Raw genomic sequence first — 21,169 nt, 5'->3', positions numbered from 1 at the left:
CGATATTTTTTCAAATCACCTCGTTCTCTGGGGCACACGTGAGGAACACAAATGTAAAAAAGCCTGAATGGTCCCCAGGACTATATGCAACAGAAAACACACACCATAGTAATGACTCGAATCCACACTGCCAGGAGCACTCTGCTGGCGTACAGGATCCCTCAACCGCTCGCCCAACATGACCGGACAAAAGAGGATCGGAGTTGAGACTATTTCCATCCCCCCGCCGGCACTCTGGTGGTAATCTTGGGCATGGTATTTTATCAAATCACCTCATTCTTTGGGGCACATGTGAGGAACACAAATGTGAACAAGCCTGAATGGTCCCCAGGACTATGTGCAACTGAAAACTCACACCCCAGAAGTGACTCGAACCCATGCTGCGAGAAGCACTCTGCGGGCGTACAGGATCCCTTAACCCCTCGACCAACACGACAGGACAAAAGAGGATAGTAGCCGAGGCTATTTCCATCCCAAACGCTGGCACTCGGTTGGTAATCTTATGCATGGTATTTTATCAAATCACCTCATTCTTTGGGGCGCACGTGAGGAACACATATACAAAAAATGCCTGAATGGTCCCCAGGACTATATGCAACTGAAAAGTCACACCCCAGAAGTGACTCGACCCCATACTGCCAGGAACACTCTGCTGGCATACAGGATCCTTTAACCACTCGACAAACACAACCGGACAAAAGAGGATGTTAGTCAAGACTATTTCCATCCCCCCGCCGGCATCCGGTTCATAATCTTCGGCATGGTATTTTATCAAATTACCTCATTCTTTGGGGAACACATGAGAAACACAAATGCGAACAAGCCTGAATGGTCCCCAGGACTATATGCAACTGAAAACTCACACCCCAGAAGTGACTCGAACCCATACTGCCAGGTGAACTCTCCTGGCGTACCCGATCCCTTAACCGCTCGACCAACACGACAGGACAAAAGAGGATGGTAGCTGAGGCTATTTCCATCCCCACGCTGGCACTCGGTTGGTAATCTGGGGGATGGTATTTTTTCAAATCACCTCATTCTTTGGTGCACACGTGAGGAACACAAATGCGAACAAGCCTGAATGGTCCCCAGGTCTATATGCAACTGAAAACTGACACCCCAGAAATGACTCGAACCCATACAGGTAGGAGCACTCTGCTAGCGTACAGGATCCCTTAACCACTCGACCAACACGACCGAACAATAGAGGATGGTAGCTGAGGCTATTTCCATCCCCCCCCCCTCCCCGCTGAGACTCGGTTGGAAATCTTGGGCATAATCAAGGGAGCCAGTCGGCCGAGCGGACAGCACACTGGACTTGTGATCCTATGGTCCTGGGTTCGATCCCAGGCGCCGGCGAGAAACAATGGGCAGAGTTTCTTTCACCCTATGCCTCTGTTACCTAGCAGTAAAATAGGTACCTGGGTGTTAGTCAGCTGTCACGGGCTGCTTCCTGGGGGTGGAGGCCTGGTCGAGGACCGGGCCGCGGGGACACTAAAAAGCCCCGAAATCATCTCAAGACAACCTCAAGATATGGTATTTTAACAAATCACCTCATTCTTTGGGGCACACTTGAGGAACACAAAGGCGATCAAGCCTGAATGGTCCCCAGAACTATATGCAACTGAAAACTCACACCCCAGAAATAACTCGAACCTATACTGCCAGGAGCACTCTGCTGGCGTACAGGATTCCTTAACGGCTCGACCAACATGCCCGGACAAAATAGGATGGTAGCCGTGGCTATTTCCATCCCCCCCACCGGCACTCGGTTGGTAATCATGGGCATGGTATTTTATCAAATCACTTCATTCTTTGGGACACACATGAGGAACACAAATGCGAGCAAGCCTGAATGGTCCCCAGTACTATATGCAACTGAAAATTCACACCCCAGATGTGACTCGAACCCATACTGCCAGGAGCACTCTGTTGGCGTACAGGATCCATTAACTGCTCGACCAACACGACCGAACAAAAGAGGGTGGTAGCCGAGGCTATTTCCATCCCCCCTCCGACACTCGGTTGGTAATCTTGGGCATGGTATTTTTTCAAATCACCTCATTCTTTGGGGCACACGTGAGGAACACAAATGCGAACAAGCCTGAATGGTCCCCAGGAATATATACAACTGAAAACTCAACACCAAGAAGTGACTCGAACCCATACTGCCAGGATCACTCTGCTGGCGTACAGGATCCCTTAACCGCTCGACCAACAAGATCAGACAAAAGAGGATGATAGCCGAGGCTATTTCCATCCCCCCGCCAGCACTCGGTTGGTAATCTTGCGCATGGTAATTTACCAAATAAATTCGTTCTTTGGGGCACACGTGAGGAACACCAGTGCAAAAAAGTCTGAATCGTCCCCAGGACTATATGCAACTGAAAACTCACACCCCAGAAGTGACTCGAACCCATACTGCCAGAAGCACTCTGATAGCGTACGGGATCCTCTAACCACTTGACCAACAAGACCAGACAAAAGAGGATGGTAGCCGAGACTATTTCCATCCCCCGGCTGGCACACGGTTGGTAATTTGGGCATGGTATTTTATCAAATCACCTCATTCTTTGGTGCACACGTGAGGAACGCAAATGCGAACAAGCCTGAATGGTTCCCAGGACTATATGCAACTGAAAACTCACACCCCAAAAGTGACTTGAACCCATACTGCCAGGAGCACTCTGCTGGCGTACAGAATCCCTTAACCGCTCGACAAACACGACCGGACAAAAGAGGATGGTAGTCGAGGCTATTTCCATCCCCCCGCCGGCAATCGGTTGGTAATCTTGGGCATGGGATTTTATCAAATCACCTCGAGCGGTTAAGGGATCCTTTACGCCAGCATATTGCTCCTGGCAGTGTGGATTCAAGTCACTTCTTGAGTGTGAGTTTTCAGTTGCATATAGTTCTGGGTACCATTCAGGCTTCTTCGCATTTGTGTTCCTCACGTGTACCCCAAAGTTTGAGGTGATTTGATAAAAATCCACGCCCAAGTTTACCAACCGAGTGCCGGCGGGGGGATGGAAATAGCCTCTGCTACCATTCTCTTTTGTACGGTCGTGTTGGTCAAGTGATTAAAGGATCCTGTACGCCAGCAGAGTGCTCTTGGCAGCATGGGTGTAAATCCCTTCTGGGATGTGAGTTTTCAGGTGCATATAGTTCTGGGGACCATTCAGGCTTGTTTGCATATATATATATATATATATATATATATATATATATATATATATATATATATATATATATATATATATATATATATATATTTATATATATATATATATATATATATATATATATATATATATATATATATATAAATATATATATATATATATATATATATATATATATATATATATATATATATATATATATATATATATATGTCGTACCTAGTAGCTAGAACGCACTTCTCAGCCTACTATGCAAATCCCGAGTTGCCTATTAAGCCAAGATTTACTGAATTAATATATTTTCTCTATTTTTTTCTTACGAAATGATAAAGCTACCCATTTCATTATGTATGAGGTCAATTTTTTTTTATTGGAGTTAAAATTAACGTAGTTATATGACTGAACCTAACCAACCCTACCTAACCTAACCTAACCTATCTTTATAGGTTAGGTTAGGTTAGGTAGCCGAAAAAGTTAGGTTAGGTTAGGTTAGGTAGGTTAGGTTGTCGAAAAAACATTAATTCATGAAAACTTGGCTTGTTAGGCAAATGGGGCCTTGCATAGTAGGCTGAGAAGTGCGTTCTGGCTACTAGGTACGACATATATATATATATATATATAATATATATATATATATATATATATATATATATATATATATATATATATATATATATATTGTGACGATAATCTCCTTCAAGAGATTGAGCCTGCTCTTCCCTCCATAATTACGTCTTCACAATTATATAAAAAGACTATGGAAGAAATGTCCAACAACGACAACAACACCAGCAAGGCTTGCCAGGGTGAGCAAAAACGTATGCAGCCAGCCACCTGTTCGAACTCCAACCACCAAACTACCCGTTGATCGCTACGACTCCGCTGATTGGTCGCCGGTCTGGCTGCACCTGCACTCGCCCCCCATACTACCTGATGTCTGGGGCCGCCCCAACATCAGTCCTCAGAATGTTCAGTGCTTTCGTAGCCAGCACTCCTCCCAGCTAGACGTTAGCGTGTACTGAGAGAGGTGGTGGCTTTAAGCCAATATTCCAGCACCTCCCACTTAACTTTGTGTTGCACTTCTTGTTATTTTGCCTTAACGTAACTTTTCATTGTGTCATTTAAGTATTCTTATTATTTTGATTGATTGATTTTATTATAAGAATTTGTTTGTGCATTATTTTCATGTTTTGATTTATTTAACGTAATTAAAATTTCATTGTTAAAGTTTACTTGTGTTTTGTGTGTCTTCTCCTTACCTTACCACAGACGAAGTTCCAGTTTTTCTATTTTTTTTTTATAACTATGTGACGAGGCCATACCCCTAGCCTTAAACAGCCGAACACCAACGCGTTAACGTCACAAGTTATATGGGGGCCTGTCCTAGGAGCTTCACTCAGGTACTGGTGCCAAGTGGTAATTTATGGTAAGCGTATTTAACTTTGTTAACGTAGCTTTACTATTTTTCATTCAATTTCATTTTTTATAAGGTGCGGTGTATTGTGCATTACGAGAGTAACATATAGTGAAGGTGAGACAACTTTGGATTACGTGGTGACTGTAGGCCTCAGTCATACTCTTAATTGGTCATCTCTCCCTCCATGTTATTACTCGTATTTACCATCTATGTCCCTTGAATATTTCTCATTCTGACAGATCATCATATTGGTACCCTGGTACTGTGGTCTGCCCCGGGTCAAGAGTACCCAATCTTCTGCAATCTGACTGTAGGAGGACAAAGAGGGCCATAGTTCCTCTAGCTCGAACTTTAGTTGCTGAATTGGGACCTCAGCAGCAGTTCTCGTCACAAGTTGACACCTCGCACCCCTACACGTCAGTCAGAGATGATGATACATACAACGGTAGGGAATTAGCTTATTTTTTCAGAGCACAAAAGTTCGCTAATTCTGTAAGTATCATATTAAATTCAGTAGGAAAAACTTGCTTCATGTCCTATAGAGACTTGGCAAGGTATGCCTACATCCTTGGACTACCAATTTTACTTTTGAAGCATTTAACTGTTTCATTTGTTTTCGAAACTTTGTTTCATTTGTTAGTAGGATTTTCTTGCCCTTATTCTCTTACATGAGTACCGGGTACAAGATTTCCTGCGCCCTTGATTTAATTTAATCATTTAATATCTTTCACTTAACGTTAATTGTTAAAGATCACACAGGATAGGTACCAGTTGCCACGTTGTCCTGTTTCTGACATTTCATTATTGAACATTCGTGTACCTTTATTTGCTAATTTCACCATGTTTCGTCTCCAAACTTTCCGTGCAAATCCAGCAGGTGAAATAGGGACTTTGAGTCGTGCCAAGAGGACTGAACTACAAACTCTTGCACATGAGTATCAACTAGAAGTTCCCTACCAAGCCAACAAAAATGACCTACACAACCTGTTGCTGGATTACTATTTAGAGCAAGGTAAGATAGACTCTGAAACTCATGAAACTTACTATATTGCAGATAAAACTGACTTGGCAACGATGAAACTTAAACTAGAGCTGGCTAAGATTGAACGTGAGCAGCAAAAGGAAGCCCGCGAGCAGCAAAGGGAAGCCCTCGAACAACAAGAACGAGCAGCTGCCATACGAAGAGAAGAACAAGAACGCGGACTCGCCCTCCAGGAACGTGAGGTTGCACTACTCCAGGAGCGGGAACGAGTACAGCTTGAAACACTCCAGGAGCGGGAACGAGTACAGCTTGAAACCAAACGACGAGAGTTGGAGATGCAACGCGAACATGACAAACAACAAGCGACTCTGGCTCTAGAGTGTCGTCAACGCGAAATCGCCTTGGAAACTTCACACTTCACTCAACGCCAGCAAGCTACTGCCAATCTTCCCGTCAGTTTTAATATATCACATGCAAGTAAGTTAATGCCATCCTTTGTAGAAGCAGAAGTTGATGTGTTTTTTACCACCTTTGAAACCCTTGCTAATCAACTCAGTTGGCCTGTCGACCAATGGGCCACACTTCTCAGAGTCCATCTTACAGGTAGAGCTGCAGTCACACTCAGTACTTTGGCGTCTGAGAATGACTACTACACTCTGAAACAAGCAGTGTTGGACGCCTACCTCCTCTCTACTGAAAGTTATAGAAGGAAATTCCGTGACCACCTGAAGGCAAGTACCACTACCTTCCTCGAGTTTGCTAACACGAAACGGAGGTATTTCATGAAATGGCTGGAAGCAGCACATGTCTCTACTTTTACAGAACTCGTCAACCTGATGCTTGTTGAAGAATTCTTGAGACGTGTGCCGCCTCCTGTCCGCCTCTACTTAGCAGATAAAGAAGAAACCGACTACCTGAAGTGTGCTAAGTCGGCTGACACTTACAGCCTCATCCACCGGCTGACACCTGAACCATCCTCCAGTAAGAAGTCGTGGTACAGTTACGAGAAGGTGAGCCCCGATCAAGCTGGTTCACAACTGTACTGCAAGTATTGTAGACTCTATGGACATACCATAGACAAGTGTGGTAAGTCTCAATACAAGGGAACCACTGACCAACAACGACCCAAACCAACTCCTCCTAAGTCCGGTAAGCCTGTGATGAATGTTGGTGTTGATGTTAATGATCTTTCTCTTTTCAGTAACCACCTGTATACTGGAACTGTCTCTGCCAACGGTTCAAATCCGGAGGGACGTTTCAAATTGAAGATCTTGAGGGACACAGCGGCTCTACAATCGATCATCTTGAAGTCGGCTGTGCCCAACATAGTCTACACCGGGGAAACAGTCTTCATCACTGACCTCACTGCTACCACTCCATACCCTCTCGCCAGAGTCCACCTGGATTGTCCCTACGTGAACGGGGAAGTCCAAGTCGCCGTCAGGGAAAAGCCTTTTCCCATGCCTGGAGTGCAACTTCTCCTAGGCAACGACTTGGCAGAAGACCTGCAACCGACCAACCTGATCGTCATGGACAAACCCCAGGTGTGTAACTCTGTGCCAAGTAACCCTATTCTTGAGTATGTTCCAGCAGAGGTTCAAGAGAGTGAAGTTTCTCCTCCGGTTCTCGTGACCACCCGTGCACAAGCCGCACGTCCACAGCCAGCTGACTCTACTGCTACCGCTGTCCCTCAAGACCCTCAGAAACTACCCCCGCATCTGACCAAGTTGGAGTTCCGTAAGTTGCAGAGGGAAGATCTTACTTTAACACCATTGTTTTTCCAGGCTGAGACTCAACCCGACAGTATTCCTGGGTTCTTCCTAGAGAACGACTTGCTCTACCGCAGATATAGACCCAGTAAACTGAAGGAGGAGGACGATTGGGCCAACACCGAACAACTTGTGATTCCCACCAGCCTGCGGCCCACTATTCTACACCTGGCCCACGGAGCATTCTCCCACTACGGCTTCAACAAGACTTACCATGGGATTCGTCAAGACTACTACTGGCCAGGTATGGTAAACAACGTCAAACAGTACGTAAAACAGTGTCATACATGTCAGATGGCAGGCAAACCGAACGTCTCCATTCCCAGAGCACCACTGATTCCCATACAGGTGCCTGCGGAACCTTTCCACAGACTCATAATAGACTGTGTTGGTCCTTTACCTCGGACCAGTTCAGGTAACGCCTACATCCTAACCATCCTGTGTCCTACCACCAGATTTCCCATAGCAGTTCCAGTGAAGAACATCACGGCTGCTACGGTTATCAAACATCTACTGAAGATCTTCACTCAATACGGATTTCCCAGGGAGATTCAAAGTGACTGTGGCACCAACTTCACCAGTGATCTCTTCAAAAGGACACTGGAGGAGTTCAACATCAAACAGGTATTGTCCAGCCCCTATCATCCTGCTTCACAGGGTTCTCTTGAACGTAGTCATCAGACCATCAAAGCACTCTTGAAAAAGTTTTGTAGTGAAACCTCAAAGGATTGGGATAAGCAGATTGACCTAATAATGTGTATTTTCAGAAGTCTCCCCAATGAGTCCCTAGGAGTATCTCCTTATGAGATGCTCTACGGCCGTAAGTGCCGTACTCCCCTTAAGGCTTTCAAAGACTCTCTCAGAGATGCCACCTTCAGTGAGCATCAGAATGTGCCCCAGTTTCTTCAAAACCTTCAACACATTCTAGAGAGAGTCCACCGCTTTGCTCATGATAATCTATTGAAAGCCCAGGTGAGAATGAAGACTCATTACGACCAGACCAGCAAAGTAAGAAAATTCAAGCCGGGAGACTTCGTCCTTGCTTATTTCCCTATCCCAGGTTCACCTTTACAAAACAGATTTTCAGGACCCTACTGCGTCAAAGAGTGCAGGAATAATAATAATTATGTGATAGAGACTCCAGATAGGCGGCGGAAGACCCAGCTGTGCCACGTCAACCTCCTGAAGCAATATAATGGTACTCCTCCCACTGTCTTGACTAATTATTCCACATTCACAGAACCCTACATCCACAGTGAGACCTTCCCAGCTTCTCCTCCCGAAAGCACTGACAAGGAGTCAGCGCTTTCTAATTCCGAAATCCTTAATGATCTTCCCAAATACTTTCAGGATAATCATAGTGCACCTCTCGTCAAGATCTTCAGAGAACATCAAGAGTTGTTCAGAGATGATCCCCAAGAGTGTAATGTTACCCAGCACGACATCCAACTGCTCCCCGACACCCGGCCGATTCGTCAACCCTTCTACCGAATCAGCCCGAGCAAGAAGGAAGTCATGCGTGCTGAGGTGCAATACCTCTTGGATCATGGACTGGCTACACCTTGTGAGTCCCCCTGGGCCTCACCCTGTATCTTGGTGCCCAAACCCCAAGGTAAGGTGCGGTTGTGCACCGACTATCGTAAACTGAACTCTGTCACTGTCAAGGATGCTTACCCCTTGCCAAGGATAGATGACATCCTTGATGCCATTGGTAGTGCCCAGTACTTGTCCCAAGTGGACTTGCTTAAGGGGTACTATCAAGTGCGTCTAACGGAGCGCGCTAAAGAGATATCTGCCTTCATCACTCCTTTTGGACTTTTCAGATATGAACGCCTTCCTTTCGGACTATGTAATGCCCCGGCCACCTTTCAAAGAGCTGTCAACCGTGTCATCCAGGGCTTGGATAACACATACGCCTACCTGGACGATATCGTCGTAGCCTCCAACTCCTGGAGTGAACATCTGCTCCAGCTGCGACGTCTGTTCTCCAAGCTCCTGACAGCCGGCCTCACCATCAACCTGGGCAAGTCCACTTTCGCGAAAGGTAAAGTGCGTTATCTGGGTCATGTTATTGGGAGTGGCAGCATAGCTCCGTTAGACTCGCACACTCAAGCCATCCTACAGTATCCACAGCCTACCACCAGGAAGCAGCTCCTGCGCTTCCTTGGTCTTGCCTCTTACTACCGTAGGTTTGTGAGGAATTTCAGTACAGTCGCCACACCTCTAATTCTATTAACCAGTCCCAAGCAACGGTATAATTGGACCATGCAGCAAACCGTTGCTTTCGAACAACTCAAATTCCTCCTCTGTTCTAACCCCATTCTCGCCTCTCCAGATATCACCAAGCCTTTCGTCCTTCATGTCGACGCCAGTGGTACCGGCGTTGGTGGTGTCCTGATGCAACTACGAGGCGAGGAGGTTCTACCTGTCAGCTACTACAGCTACAAACTGAAACCACACCAGAGGAACTACAGCACTATTGAAAAGGAGCTACTATCCATCGTCCTGAACCTCCAACACTTCGCTCCGTACCTACAAGGCGCCAGGTCTACCACCATCTTCTCAGACCACAACCCTCTCCGCTTCCTACATCAAGCCCAATTCACCAACCAGCGTCTTTTACGATGGGCTCTGTATTTACAAGACTTCAACCTGGAGATCCGCTATATCAAGGGTTCTGACAACACCATAGCCGATGCCCTCTCCAGAGTTTATGAAGTAGAAGCAACTCCATCCATTACTCCACCACATAACGACGTACTTCTTCCAGAACCGCAGGCTTCGGGGGAGAGTTGTGACGATAATCTCCTTCAAGAGATTGAGCCTGCTCTTCCCTCCATAATTACGTCTTCACAATTATATAAAAAGACTATGGAAGAAATGTCCAACAACGACAACAACACCAGCAAGGCTTGCCAGGGTGAGCAAAAACGTATGCAGCCAGCCACCTGTTCGAACTCCAACCACCAAACTACCCGTTGATCGCTACGACTCCGCTGATTGGTCGCCGGTCTGGCTGCACCTGCACTCGCCCCCCATACTACCTGATGTCTGGGGCCGCCCCAACATCAGTCCTCAGAATGTTCAGTGCTTTCGTAGCCAGCACTCCTCCCAGCTAGACGTTAGCGTGTACTGAGAGAGGTGGTGGCTTTAAGCCAATATTCCAGCACCTCCCACTTAACTTTGTGTTGCACTTCTTGTTATTTTGCCTTAACGTAACTTTTCATTGTGTCATTTAAGTATTCTTATTATTTTGATTGATTTATTTTATTATAAGAATTTGTTTGTGCATTATTTTCATGTTTTGATTTATTTAACGTAATTAAAATTTCATTGTTAAAGTTTACTTGTGTTTTGTGTGTCTTCTCCTTACCTTACCACAGACGAAGTTCCAGTTTTTCTATTTTTTTTTATAACTATGTGACGAGGCCATACCCCTAGCCTTAAACAGCCGAACACCAACGCGTTAACGTCACAATATATATATATATATATATATATGTCGTACCTAGTAGCCAGAACTCACTTCTCAGCCTACTATTCAAGGCCCGATTTGCCTAATAAGCCAAGTTTTCCTGAATTAATATATTTACTATAATTTTTTTCTTATGAAATGATAAAGCAACCCTTTTCTCTATGTATGAGGTCAATTTTTTTTTATTGGAGTTAAAATTAACGTAGATATATGACCGAACCTAACCAACCCTACCTAACCTAACCTAACCTATATTTATAGGTAAGGTTAGGTTAGGTAGCCAAAAAAAGCTAGGTTAGGTTAGGTTAGGTAGGTTAGGTAGACGAAAAAACATTAATTCATGAAAACTTGGCTTATTAGGCAAATCGGGCCTTGAATAGTAGGCTGAGAAGTGCGTTCTGGCTATTAGGTACGACATATATATATATATATATATATATATAATGTCGTACCTAATAGCCAGAACGCACTTCTCAGCCTACTATGCAAGGCCCAATTTCCCTAATAAGCCAAGTTTTCCTGAATTAATATATTTCCTCTAATTTTTTTCTTATGAAATGATAAAGCTACCCATTTCATTATGAATGAGGTCAATATATTTTTATTGGAGTTAAAATTAATGTAGATATATGACCGAACCTAACCAACCCTACCTAACCTAACCTAACCTATCTTTATAGGTTAGGTTAGGTTAGGTAACCGAAAAAGTTAGGTTAGGTTAGGTTAGGTAGGTTAGGTAGTCAAAAAAACATTAATTCATGAAAACTTGGCTTATTATGCAAATCGGGCCTTGCATAGTAGGCTGATGAGATGGGTCCCTATAATTGCACCAGTGGTGGTACCCCCCTATATATATATATATATATATATATATATATATATATATATATATATATATATATATATATATATATATATATATATATATAATAAGGTATTAATTTTATCAACACAAGCCAGAATATGAAACAATGGGTATTGAATAGAAGTGATTGTAGAAAGCCTATTGGTCCATATTTCTTGATGCTTCTATATTGGAGCTGAGTCTTGAGGTGGGTAGAATATAGTTGTGCATTAATTGGCTGTTGATTGCTGGTGTTGACTTCTTGATGTGTAATGCCTCGCAAACGTCAAGCCGCCTGCTATCGCTGTATCTATCGATGATTTCTGTGTTGTTTACTAGGATTTCTCTGGCGATGGTTTGGTTGTGGGAAGAGATTATATGTTCCTTAATGGAGCCCTGTTGCTTATGCATCGTTAAACGCCTAGAAAGAGATGTTGTTGTCTTGCCTATACACTGTTTTTTTTGGAGCTTACAGTCCCCAAGTGGGCATTTGAAGGCATAGACGACGTTAGTCTCTTTTAAAGCGTTCTGTTTTGTGTCTGGAGAGTTTCTCATGAGTAGGCTGGCCGTTTTTCTGGTTTTATAGTAAATCGTCAGTTGTATCCTCTGATTTTTGTCTGTAGGGATAACGTTTCTACTAACAATATCTTTCAGGACCCTTTCCTCCGTTTTATGAGCTGTGGAAAAGAAGTTCCTCTAAAATAGTCTAATAGGAGGAATAGGTGTTGTGTTGGTTGTCTCTTCAGAGGTTGCATGGCGTTTCACTTTCCTTCTTATGATGTCTTCGACGAAACCATTGGAGAAGCCGTTGTTGACTAGGTCCTGCCTTACCCTACAGAGTTCTTCGTCGACTTGCTTCCATTCTGAGCTGTGGCTGAGAGCACGGACGACATATGGGTTAACATATTAACGACATATGCGTTAACATATTTTGTTAACGCATATGTCGTTATATATATATATATATATATATATATATATATATATATATATATATATATATATATATATATATATATATATATATGCGAACAAGCCTGAATGGTCCCCAGGACAATATGCAACTGAAAACTCACACCCCAGAAGTGACTCGAACCCATACTCCCAGGAGCAACGCAACTGGTATGTACAAGACGCCTTAATCCACTTGACCATCACGACCGGACATAATGAGGTGATAGCCGAGGCTATTTGAACCACCCCACCGCTGGCACTCGGATAGTAATCTTGGGCATAGCATTTTACCAAATCACCTCATTCTTTGGGGCACACGTGAGGAACACAAATGCGAACAAGCCTGAATGGTCCCCAGGACAATATGCAACTGAAAACTCACACCCCAGAAGAGACTCGAACCCATACTCCCAGGAGCAACGCAACTGGTATGTACAAGACGCCTTAATCCACTTGACCATCACGACCGGACATAATGAGGTGATAGCCGAGGCTATTTGAACCACCCCACCGCCGGCACTCGGATAGTAATCTTGGGCATAGCATTTTACCAAATCACCTCATTCTTTGGGGCACACGTCATTATACGTTAGGTTAGGTTTTTGTATAACCTATCATTATACGTTAGGTTAGGTTAGGTAGCCGAAAAAGTTAGGTTAGGTTAGGTTAGGTTAGGTAGTCGAAAAACAATTAATTCATGAAAACTTGGCTTATTAGGCAAATTGGTCCTTGCATAGTAGGCTTAGAAGTGCGTTCTGGCTACTAGGTACGACATATATATATATATATATATATATATATATATATATATATATATATATATATATATATATATATAAATATATATATATATATATATATATATATATATATATATATATATATATATATATATATATATATATATATATATATATATATATATATATATATATATATATATATATATATATATATACTAGCTGTTCCAGGCTACGCGTTGCTGTGGCTCAGCAACGAATGTGCATTGCTGAGCCACAGCAACCTTTCCCCAGTTTTCCAGTCCTCCCCACCAATCCCTATGCCCCGTCCCCTCATCCTCCCAACCATTCCTCACTCACCCGTCCCCTCTTCCTTCCAAGCATTCCTCACTCACCCGTCTCTCTTCCTCCCAACAATTCCACACTCCCCCATCCCCTCGTCCTCCCCTCCCCCGTCCCTTTGTCCTTCCCAACATTCCCCACTCCAGCGTCCGTTCGTCCTTCTAATCATTCCCCACTCCATCGTCCCCTCCTCATCCCCCGTCATCTCCCACTCCCTCGTCCCCACCATCCCCAACTGCCCCATCCCCTCATCCTCCCCATTATTACCCCTTCAACTGTCCTCTCGTCCTCCCCAAAATCCCCCACTCCCATCTCCTTGTCCTCCCCAACATATCCCACTCCCTCGTTCGATGCATTCCTAAACGATCTGATGATCCCATAAGAAAATTAATAACATCAAGTGATCTGATATTCCAATCACTGAAATATAAAAAAAACATAAAAAAATGAAATGAAAAACAATGAAAAAATACAAAAATTAACTATACTCTGAAAATGAGCGGTGTGGTAAACAACACAGCTCAATTTCAACACAATGTCACACAAAATAAATTAAATCTAAATTAAAATAAATCGAAATTTATGAAAATTAAATTTATCAGTGCATCGGAAACATTGAAATGGAATTGTAACATATTTGGTACAGCGTGAGTTGCTATACTGTGCAACAGATGACACTGTTTTTTAAAAAACATGGTTTTACATGTCACAGGTATGGCATCTATATAGTCGGTATATAAAAACACGCGTGTATTGGAAATGAACATTGTATCAAAATTTCAAAGCAATCGATGAAGAATTTTCGGAGATTTCAGCGAGTGTTGCTCTTAAGTCCAACAGATGGCACTGTTTAAAAAAAAACACTATTTTTCTTGTCACAGGTGTGGCATGCATATAGCAGGAATATAAAACCACGCGCCTATTCGAATGTAACGTTGTGTCAAAATTTCAAAGCAATTGATAAAGAGGTTTCGAAGATATCCCTCCCATGAAAAACACATGAAAAAATACAGTTTAAAAAATAGCATGTTTTTTCCCGTCACAGTCGTGACATCTATATAATATGTATATATATATATACCCGCTAGGATGCGAATGGAACATTGTGTGAAAATTTCAAAGCAATCTGTGAAGAACTTTCTGAGATTAGCGATTTTGAACAAAAGAACATTTACATTTTTATTTATATAGACATATATATATATATATGCTAGCAGTACCAGGCCAACGCGTGGCCGGGTCCTTTTTTTTTTTTTTTTTTTTCGCAGGGATATTCCTGCGCGGGCCCTAAGCCTCTGGCTGGCCCACTAAGTGTAGCTTGTTTCTGTTTTACTTGGGCGGAGTATGAGTATTTATGACTCATATGGTCGCTTCAGTAAGATTTTGCCATATGTATTTAACAACTTCTTCTGCTCTGTTGAATCTAAGTTGAAATCTTAATGGGTTTGTAACTGTGCACTGTGTTAGATAATGTGCCAGTGGTCTGTCAGGCATTTCTCCACAGTGCTGACATTTCCTCTCATCTTCCGGAACCTGTAAGCCTATTTCCCATGCACATGGGTATCCAAGCCTGATGCGATGTAAGTGTACTTCTGTTGCTCTACTGTTCCCTTTCATCAAACTAAGTGGTTCGTAGTTGGTTGAATTCCTGTACCAACCCGCAGATCCTGATGTTGCAACTGCTGTGTTGTGGTCACTGTACATCTTTTGCATTGCTCTGTTTCTAATTACTTTCTTAATCTGTGATAGACTCTGTGGTATGTAAATGTCTACATTTCTCCTCTTAGTAGCAAGTTTTGCAGCTTCGTCTGCAATGTCATTTCCTATTATTCCCACATGACTTGGCACCCAGTTGATAAGTACCCGTCGGCCTTGTCGTTTGAGTGTTTGCATGAATGATATGACATTTGTGATCAGATGGATGTTATCACATATGTGTTCGTGTTGCAAGGTTTCAATGGCGGTTCTCGAATCTGTATGTATGATAACATGTTGTCGGTGTTCAGCAAGAGCATGTTCCAAAGCCTTTTGAATGGCTAGCATCTCTGTTTGTAAAGTCGAACACCCATTTGAGAGCCTCCAACTATTTACAGAGGCCGGGTACTGCTAGTATATATTCCTGTCTCCTGGAACCTTCCCTGTCTCCTAGTCCCCCCCCCCCCCCACAATTCCCCCTCACCCGTCTCATCATCCTCCCCACTATTCCCCACTCTCCCATCCCCTCTTCCTTTCCACCATATCCCACTTCCCTGTCCCTATGTTCTGCTCACCATTCTCCATTCCCCCATCCCCTCGTCCTTACCATCCCAAACTCCCCCGTTCCCTCGTCCTTCCCCACCATTACCCCCTCCCTTGTCCCCTAGTCCTCCCCACCATCTTTTGCTTCCGTCCCCTCATCATCTCCACCATTCCCCACTTCCTCGTCCGATGCCTTCCCAAATGGTCTGATGTTCCCATCAGAAAATTGGAAACATCAAGTGATCTGATGTTCCCATCACTGAAATATAAGAAAAACAGTTAAAAAATGAAATGAAAATATGAAAAAGTAAAAGATTAAACTATTCTCACGAAATGAACGGTATGGTAAACAACACAGCTCAATTCCAATGCAATTCACACAGAATAATTAAACCAAAATGAAGATTAATCAAAATCTATGAAAATTCATTTTATCAGTGGAATCAGAAACATTGAAATGAAATTGTAACATATTTAGTATAGCATGAGTGTTCCTCTTACATGTAACAGATGGCGCTGTTTTTAAAGAAATGCATGGTTTTACCTGTAACACTTGTGGCATCTATACTTATACTTAGGAAATGAACGGTATGGTAAACAACACAGCTCAATTACAACACAATGTCACACAAAATAATCCAATAAAAAATAAAATAAAATGAAATCTATGGAAATAAAATTTATCAATGGAATCGGAAACATTGAAATGGAATTCGTGACATTTAGTATAGCATGCATGTTGCTATTATGTGCAACAGATGGCGCTGTTTTTCAAAATTGCATGTTTTTACCTATCAGAGGGGTGGCATCTACCGCTAATAGATGCCACCACTATGTCATCTATTGTGCATGACCGCTAGTCTCCGAAAGTTCTTCACCGATTGCTTTAAAATTTTCACACAACTTTTCATTCGCATCTGGCTAGGTTGGTTTTTATATACATACTTTATAGATGGCACGTTTGTGACGGTAAAAAAGCATGCTTTTTCTGAAAAACTGTGTTTTGGCTAATTTATGTTTTGTTTCGGGTTCTAATTTCGGTTTGTGTAAGAAGAATTTTCAATAGCACAAAATATGATTTTTGTATGTTAAACAGCACAATCGAAATATGTACTATGTCATAGAAGGATGAGTGAACAAAGGGGTAAATTATTGTCCTAGGGAGAGTGTGTTGTGTTTTGGTCAAGCTTAATACAGGATGATGAGTGACAAAGAGAGTCTGCTAGAAATTCTAAACACTGGTGGAGAAGATGTCGTTGATGACCAAACTACACATCAGAATATTGAGAAACGACGACATTTCGGTCAGTCCTGGATCTCAATTTTCTGACGTGTGGTTTGGTCATCATGTCTTCATTCACGTTATTGTGACTCATCGTCTCCAGAAAGAGATCAATTATGGTGAATACATTAACACATTCGTTTTATTTTACAAAACTTAAATCAACATTATATCATCAGTTATAAATGTTTCCTTGTATTTTCTTGACCTCAAAAGATTCCTTATCAGTATTTCAACTTGGCCACTGTGATAAGGTTTGAAGTATAAATGATGGCTTCAAGGCAGCAGTAGACTCGTGCACCAATAAGCTTCAACATATCACCACAGCTTGCAAGCTCCTGGCACCCCATCATATCTGCTCCTCCCACAACCCACCTGCACTCCCCACCAAAACACTCTTGCACTACCACAGAGCACACCTTTATCGCCCACAACAACACAGGTGCAGCAGGAGCCACAGCTGGACGAGCAGTCAGCTGTTCATCGTCAGCTGTCCACCATCAGCTGCCCACTGTCAGCAGTCCACCTTCAGCTGTCCACCGAGAGCTGTACAGCGTCTTCAACATGACCAAGCCGCTGCTACTGCAATCGATTTGGGTACGAATATTCTCAAGTGATTCTTTTGGATTATTTAGTATAATTAGTTGTATTTTGGCGTTAAAATTATATATTCATTTGTATTCAGGAATGTGTGTGTCTATCATTCTGTATGATTGACATTTCTCGCTATGTCCGCTTAACACGTATATACAAAGACAGTTTATGCATGACAATCACAATAGCCGAAGTTTAATTTGATATTAAATTTGCTCCGGAGGACGAGTTTATTTGGCAGCGTCACTCATCCTGTGAGTGAACATACCGCCTAGCCGAAATATGCAACATCCATCAATAGGAAGAAACCCCGCTGGATAGTTCATCCTGCCACTTGTACCCAGACGCAGCTGGGACTTACTTAACTGTCTTAAGTGAAGAGGCTGTAAAACAAGGAAATAACATCTTACAATCTTCAAGTTTACGTTATCTTGCGGGTGCAACGCTGGGGAACCTTTTAAGGATAGTGTTTTTGATAAAATCTGCTGTCCGAACGCATTACGGGATTTATTATGTCACAAAGTGCTAATGTCTTTTAGATGGGGACAATCTTTCAAGTAGTAGTCTAGACGATGTCCGTCACTCATGCTGCAAATTTTGTAACTTCGATCCTCCGCGGTTATTTCCACCTCCGAATCTCCATATTTGTATCGTGAACGATTTCTGCAATTTACGGATTCCTTCCTTCGGCCATAACGACCGAGGTTGTCGGCTGTAACTACATTGTATTAGCGTACAAATTCCCTGACTATCTCTTCTGTCCGCTTTTTCTCGCCCACCTTGTCATGGTGATGCTTGATGATATCCTGGTTTGTAAAAGCAGTCTTGGAGATGAAGTATACGTAATGGCCTTTTTCACCACTCGGCCCTTACCCTAGTCTACCTATTATGTGTGAGAGGAGATTTTGAATGATCCTTCCAACCATATAATTGCGCGTTCAAGATTCGAGACTTGTAGAACAGTAATTACCTCTTTGTGTTTCTGTTTGAGGACAATTACTTCAAATTTTCACTGTTTCGGGAACACTTCATTCAAGTATGCCTTATTGAAAATATCGAGAAATAGATTCTCCGAGACTTCACAGAGTGCATTGAATATCATAGGTGACCCCCGTCTTCCACAAGTGCAGTTCTTTTACCTTTTTTCATTGCCCCGTGTTACCTCTTAGGCTGTGATTGGTTGTCCATATTCGTCCTCGCTGCATAGTTCCCTTGTTATTCAGATTTTTCTTTCATTATACCGCAGGATTTGTTCCTACATATTGAGGGGGGAAGTAGAATAATGATGCCATGGATATATACAGAGAGGTGTAACCCACTTCGCGGTGTATATACACTGAGAGTTTACTTTAGTCCTGGACTATGTCCAAGACTATAGTATACTTGCTGGCTGGTCAGTAAGTTATTGTGGTGGTCTTAGTAACCCTCTGAATACTCCTCAAACGGTTTAGTGATTTGTACCAATTATATTTCCAGTTTAAAGTAATGTTTGATATATTTTAAAATGTTTTATCAGTGATAGTTTCAGCAAAACATTAACATTACGGTTGTCTGCTGCAGGTGGCGTGGGTAGCGGCGCTGCTCTGGGTCACCCAGGTCCTCGCCCAGCGTGGCTGTGATCCGAATTGCATTGGGCAAGCTAACGGGTTTGTGATAGCGGATTCTTACGATTGTACTCGGTATTACTACTGTGTAGACAATGAAGCCGTCAGTATTCTTTGTCCGCCTGGTACATCCATTCACGTATTAGCTACAGGCTGTACTGCTCCCCTAGCATGTAACAATATATGCACGCTACCAACTTGCAAAACACAATGCATCACAGATCCAGACTCGTTTAATGACCCAAAGGATTGCAGCACCTATTACATTTGCATGGGCGGCAGCATTTACGGGCCCTTCAAATGTCCTGCAAACACTCCTTATTATAACAGCGAAGCAGAGGTCTGCGGTACGACACCATCCGGCTGCTGTAGGGACCCATGTGCTGCCTTTTGCACGAATGGGCAATTGTTTACCCAAGACCCCTACGACTGTCACAAGTTATACCAATGCTTGACCGCAGGACCAGCCGACGAGTCGTATCACTTAACATGCCCTGTAGGATACAACTTTGACGTTGGCATAGGTAACTGTGTGGCCGGGGCCGTTTGTGCCACACTGTGTGATGCTTCGCAGCCAACCACAACAACGGCCACTCCTGAGTGCAAGGATTCAATGACGTGTACGTCAGTGGGCTACTTCCCCAAGTGTACGTCGTGTGACCAGCACTACTTCAATTGTGAGTACGTCAACCAGATAGCCATCGTTAATACCTGTGAAGGAGACAAAGTCTTTAACCCGGACCCCGCCTATCCTCACTGTATCTCTCCCACTGTATGCCCTTTCCAGCCATCGTTCAGAGCCCCCAAACCACCGCTCTAAGATCACCATCCACCTACCTGCACTACCAGGGACACCAACCATCTTCCTGGAACTACCACCCACCTACTTGCACTGCCAGGGACACCAACCGTCCTCCGGGAACTACCACCCACCTACCTGCACTACCAGGGACACCAACCATCCTCCGGGAACTACCACCCACCTACCTGCACTACCAGGGACACCAACCATCTTCCGGGAACTACCACCCACCTACCTGCACTACCAGGGACACCAACCATCCTCCGGGAACTACCACCCACCTACCTGCACAACCAGGGACACCAACCATCCTCCGGGAACTACCACCCACCTACCTGCACTACCAGGGACACCAACCATCCTCCGGGAACTACCACCCACCTACCTGCACTACCAGGGACACCAACCATCCTATGGGAACTACCACCCACCTACCTGCACTACCAGGGACACCAACCATCCTCCGGGAACTACCACCCACCTACCTGCACTGCCAGGGACACCAAGTGGTGGGGCCACTCAAGCCTTCTATTGCTTCCCGCGCTGACTATGTGTGCCTGGCATTCCCAGCTGGAACAACATCCAACGATAAACTGATATGATTCGAACTAGTTTCTAATAAATTTTCCAAAACGTTACTCGATTTAGTCCGACCTAGACCAGCATCCCTTTATATCATTGTGTCACGTAAGCAGGAAGATATCATCACTCAACTGGTTAAAGGTAAGATTGGTAATATTGTTTTCACCAGAGAAAACATCATCAATCGCCCTAAATAATTTAAGGACTATCTTGTTACCACTTTTCCCAAAAAGAGAATCCTCTTGATAGATCTTATAAACTTGAAGGGGTCTACAAGGCAAGACGGACACATAAGGACGGTCAACCTTTCAACATGATAATCATTGTTTGGAAAGATAGTGAACCTCCCCCTGAACATTACA

At 43.4% G+C, this 21,169-nt stretch overlaps 1 long non-coding RNA gene across 1 annotated transcript; it reads left to right on the top strand.

Annotated features, from left to right (window-relative positions):
- The first annotated feature begins 17,526 nt into the window (after positions 1 to 17,526).
- LOC138363388 (uncharacterized) lies at positions 17,527 to 20,863 on the top strand. Its single transcript, XR_011228042.1, has 2 exons — positions 17,527 to 17,822; positions 19,380 to 20,863. It is a non-coding gene; the product is annotated as an uncharacterized lncRNA (long non-coding RNA).
- The last annotated feature ends 306 nt before the right edge of the window (positions 20,864 to 21,169 follow it).

The sequence above is a fragment of the Procambarus clarkii genome, chromosome 11 (genome assembly GCF_040958095.1).
Source record: "Procambarus clarkii isolate CNS0578487 chromosome 11, FALCON_Pclarkii_2.0, whole genome shotgun sequence".
Lineage (NCBI taxonomy): Eukaryota > Metazoa > Arthropoda > Malacostraca > Decapoda > Cambaridae > Procambarus > Procambarus clarkii.
This window is presented reverse-complemented; position numbering and strand designations above follow the sequence as displayed.